This window comes from Physeter macrocephalus, chromosome 4 (assembly GCF_002837175.3).
Source record: "Physeter macrocephalus isolate SW-GA chromosome 4, ASM283717v5, whole genome shotgun sequence".
NCBI lineage: Eukaryota > Metazoa > Chordata > Mammalia > Artiodactyla > Physeteridae > Physeter > Physeter macrocephalus.
This window is the reverse complement of record NC_041217.1, coordinates 86,025,567-86,031,010: the sequence shown is the minus strand read 5'-3', so window position 1 is coordinate 86,031,010 and position 5,444 is coordinate 86,025,567.

Genomic DNA, 5,444 nt, shown 5'->3' with positions numbered 1-5,444 from the left:
ATTTAATCTATTCACGTTTAAGGTAATTATCCATATGTATGTTCCTATGACCATTTTCTTAATTTTTATGGGTTTGTTTTTGTAGGTCCTTTTCTTGTCTTGTGTTTCCCACTTAGAGAAGTTCCCTTAGCATTTTTTTAGAGCTGTTTTGGTGATGCTGAATTCTCTTAGCTTTTACTTGTCTGTAAAGCTTTTGATTTCTCCATCGAATCTGAATGAGATCCATGCTGGGTAGAGTAATCTTGGTTGTAGTTTCTTCCCTTTCATCACTTTAAGTATATCATGCCACCCCCTTCTAGCTTGTAGAGTTTCTGCTGAGAAATCAGCTGTTAACCTTATAGGTGTTCCCTTGTATGTTATTTGTCATTTTTCCCTTGCTGCTTTCAAAAATTTTTCTTTGTCTTTAATTTTTGCCTATTTGATTACTATGTGTCTCGGTGTGTTTCTCCCTGGGTTTATCTTGTATGCGACTCTCTGTGCTTCCTTGACTTGGGTGGCTATTTCCTTTCCCATATTAGGGAAGTTTTCAACTATAATCTCTTTAGATATTTTCTCTGGTCCTTTCTCTCTCTCTTCTCCTTCTGGGACCCCTATAATGCGAATGTTGTTGCATTTAATGTTGCCCCGGAGCTCTCTTAGGCTGTCTTCATTTCTTTTCATTCTTTTTTCTTTTTCTGTTTCGCAGCAGTGAATTCCACCATTCTGTCTTCCAGGTCACTTATCCTTTCTTCTGCCTCAGTTATTCTGCTATTGATACCTTCTAGTGTAGTTTTCATTTCAGTTATTGTATTGTTCATCTCTGTTTGTTTGTTCTTTAAATCTTCTAGGTGTTTGTTCTTTAATTCTTCTAGGTTTTTGTTTAACATTTCTTTCATCTTCTTGATCTTTGCCTCCATTCTCTTTCCCAGGTCCTGGATCATCTTCACTATCATTATTCTGAATTCTTTTTCTGGAAAGTTGCCTATCTCCACTTCATTTAGTTGTTTTTCTTGGGGTTTATCTTGTTCCTTCATCTGGTACATAGCCCTCTGTCTTTTCATCTTGTCTATCTTTCTGTGAATGTGGTTTTTGTTCCACAGGCTGCAGGATTGTAGTTCTTCTTGCTTCAGCTATCTTCCCTCTGGTGTCTGAGGCTATCTCAATCATTGATTTCTGAGCTGCCTTTCCTATATCTCACAAGAACTGAGGAAAGGCAGCTCAGAAATCATCCATTCCAGTGACTTTGTTTTAAAAATTAGGAAACAGGCTTAATAATGGGAATTATTGGCTTAAAATCACAGTGAGACCATAACAAAGCTGTGACTGTAATTGTTATTTCCTGTCATCTTAACTAGGTCTCTTCCCACTTAGCGAATTTTGCAAGGGCAGAGATAGTGTAAATAGTCTTAAGGTCCACAGGCTGAAACTAACCTTATGCTCATAGCTTTCAGTATTGTCAAACCCAATCATGCATTCCTTTGTAGTCTTAAGGGGGCTTCTTGTCTTTAATCCATGAGAAGGTGGCTTGAGGTAAAAAAAAAAAAAAAATGTGCATATCTAATCAGAGGGACCCAAGTGAGCAAAATCATGATGGGGCTGTCAATAGGAAAGGTGAATATTTTTCTTAGAGGCTCACATGAGAACAATTCTACTGTTGCACAAATCACACTTTATTGTAATTATTCCTCTGTGTTTTTACTTCCTACACTTGGGCTATGAGCTCCATGAGAGCAGAAACTATGTCTTAAGTATATTCGCAATGTCCAGCACACTGCCTGACATATATAAGTCCAATAAGTTATCTTAGACATACTTATTAAACAGAAGTAGCTTGAGCATTACATTGAGCTACAGAAGAGTTATTTCCCTGAAATCTTTTTTATTCTAATAATTAAAAAGCAGAGATTTTAAAACTTTGCATTTTTACTTGGGTTTAAACTCTTACTATTAAAAGGAGCTTACCTCTCCTATAAGTCAAACTAAGGTCATCTTATACATAGGAAGACCACTTCAATTTCCAAGGTGATTTATCTCTTCCTGGGGAATGTTTTTCATCTCCAATTGGGGTATATGGAGAGACATAAGCAATTATGCAACAAGAGTTATTTTATAATTGAAAGGAACCCAAAGTTTATCTAATCTCACTCCCTAACTGACCAGAGTTTCCACTGCAGTCTCTCCTGGGAGGAGTTACCTCATGGTAGATCAGAAGCCAGCCTCCTGGGTGTGGGTCCCAACAGACCATGTCCTGAGGTGGGTGCTGCCCACCATTTGAAGAAGTAAGGTGTTTGGTCTGTCCATATGTGGGGAACCCCATGATGAGCTTCTCATCAGGAACTCCATCATCTCATCAATATTCTCGTGGCAAGTTCCTGGGAGAAAATTCAGCTTAAGGCTCAAATCCAGTTCCTTTCTACCTTCCTCCCCATTTCTGCTTCCCAGTCCTAACCAATGGCTCCTACTTTACAGTGTTGAAGTAGAACAAATTTCCATGGTCAGTGGAATCCTGGTGCTGGGGGCTGTTTTGTCCTGTGCCAGTGTCCCAACCTCCATGAACATCATAGCTCATCACATGATGAAGCCCAGGAGGCTAGGAGGGAAATGGCACAGGGGGGTGAACAGCAGCTGAAGCTGTCATTGTCATGATGGCTGAGACAGGGGCCATGACCATGGCTATGCCTGCAGCTGAGACATTTCTCAGGGACCCAATGGATTATCTGGTGGTGTGGGTTTTTGTTTTGTTTTTCAGCGGTGATCCACAGAATCCTAGAAACCTGGACAAGGATGCATGAACCATGTCAACCAGAATCCCTTCACTTTTATCTCTTTTCTGATTAGAGATCTGACAAATATTTCATTTGAGAAGGAGTTACAATGCTTTTTCAAAAGTTTAAAAGCCACTGGTTTGATGTAAGTTCCCACCAGAGAATTAAAAACGTTCCTTTAGCCTTTGCTGGACACTTTTGAGCTCACCACTTAATCAGGCATTTGATACCATTATGATGTGGCTCTCAATCTAACAACTGGCCCTAGAAAGTTAATTGTTTTATTGATCTGCAAAATGATTCCCTGTAATTTCTTCCTGTTGACACTAGCTTTTCATTCAGGACCAACAAAAAAAGTCTGTGCTCTCAGATGTAATTGTGCATGATTCCCCTACCCCACTTTTTTTTTGTTTTTTGTTTTTTTTTTGCTGGATCATATGGTAGTTTCATTAGTTAAAAAAATACTCAGAAGTTTATTTTAAAAAATAATTGACATGGAATGTTATATTCGTTTCAGGTATACAACATGATTCAATATTTGCATTCATTGTGAAATGATTTCCAAAGTAAGTTTCATTAATATCCATCACCTTACATCATTACAATTTTTTTCCTTGTGATAAGAACTTTTTTTTTAGATTAACTTTATTATACATCATTACCAAGCTGTTATTATTATTTTAAAAAATTAATTATTTATTTACTTTTGGCTGTATTGGGTCTTCCTTGCGCACAGGCTTTCTCTCTAGTTGCGACGAGTGGGGGCTACTCTTTGTTGCAGAGCATGGGCTCTAGGCGCACAGATTTCAGTAGTTGTGGTTCACAGGCTCTAGAGTGCAGGCTCAGTAGTTGTGGCACACGGGTTTAGTTGCTCTGTGGCATGTGACATCTTCCCGGACTAGAGCTTGAACCCATGTACCCTGAATTGGCAGTGGATTCTTAACCACTGCTCCACCAGGGAAGTCCCATGAGAACTTTTAAGATCTACTCTCTTAGCAACTTTTAAAAATATGCAACACTGTGTTAACTACAGTCACTCTGCAAAGCACTTTGATTATCTGTCAACTTGGATCTCAGAATTTCTTCCAGGAAAACAATTTCTCTATTTCTTTAAATCTCCAATGAACTAGTGTGCCATTCAGGTCCATTCCAAATAGGCTTCCTTCAGCTCTGGATAATTATGCTCCATGACCTCAGAGACCCCTCTGGTTTCTCATGCAGTGGATAGCTCAGGGGGCTGATGAACTAGCTATTGCTGGAGTCTTGGGAAGAATACCCTGGAACCAGACCCCTTTCACCTCTTCATGCTTAGTGTCAGGCTATAATGTAAAAAAATTTTCCCAGAAGAGTCCTAGGGAAAATACAAGCAGAGGAATTATCAACACACCTAGCTTGCCCCATCACTGTTCAGGTGGGCATTGACAGTAGGCTTGATTGCACTCAGAATAAAGAACTTTCTCTAACTCTCCTCTTCTTCTCTCACTAGTGGCATGCCTTCAGTGGAGGCAACAAGCCTTCCTCTCCCTGGATCGGTACAGTAGCTGGGCCATGTGCATTCATGCAAGCCCATGGGGAGCCTCAAGTCATGTAGGACACATGGAACACTCTCTAGGTCCTAAGCAGGAGACAAGAGTGGTTAGCATACAGCAGCTGTCAGGCAAGAGACTTGAAGAAGAGAAAGGGGAGGGGAACCCCACAAGCACCAGGCAAAGATGTACAGACTATGTTAAGTTTAGTCTGACTGCAGCTCCATGGGTCCCTCAGGTTTAAATTTCACCCTGGAATGAGACTTGATGTTCAGGCCTTCGGGTATTGCTGCCTAACTCATGCTCTGTTCTTGGTCATTTCATAACACAAAACAATAGTTCCTTTGCCTGCAGACATAACTGCCAAGATCATTAGACAGGGATAGCTTGGGCCTCAGCCTCAAAAGCTGATAACATTTGGCAGTATATATAAGTTCATGCCACTCTCTCACTTCGTCCCAGCTTACCCTTGCCCCTCCCCGTGTCCTCAAGTCCATTCTCTAGTAGGTCTGCATCTTTATTCCTGTCCTGCCCCTAGGTTCTTCAGAATCTTTTTTTTTTTTAGATTCCATATATATGTGTTAGCATACAGTATTTGTTTTTCTCTTTCTGACTTACTTCACTCTGTATGACAGACTCTAGGTCCATCCACCTCACTACAAATAACTCAATTTCGTTTCTTTTTATGGCTAATATTCCATTGTATTATGTATACTACCAAATGTAAAATAGATAGCTAGTAGGAAGCAGCCACATAGCACAGGGAGATCAGCTCGGTGCTTTGTGACCACCTAGAGGAGTGGGATAGGGAGGTGGGAGGGAGACGCAAGAGGGAGGAGATATGGGGATATATGTATATGTATAGCTGATTCACTTTTTTATACAGCAGAAACTAACACACCATTGTAAAACAATTATACTCCAATAAAGTTGTTAAAAAGAAAAAGCTAATAACATTTCCTGTTGGAAAAGATAGGACAGTTTTGGTGATTATACTATTAATAATTTTAGGGAAAATACAGTATTCATACATGACCCAAATTTTAAGTTAAATATATAAAATTTTATATTTAAATATAAATTTATATAAATACAAATAAATATAAATATAAATACATAAATAAATATAAATTTATATAAAATAAAATTATATATATATAAAATATAGCAATAT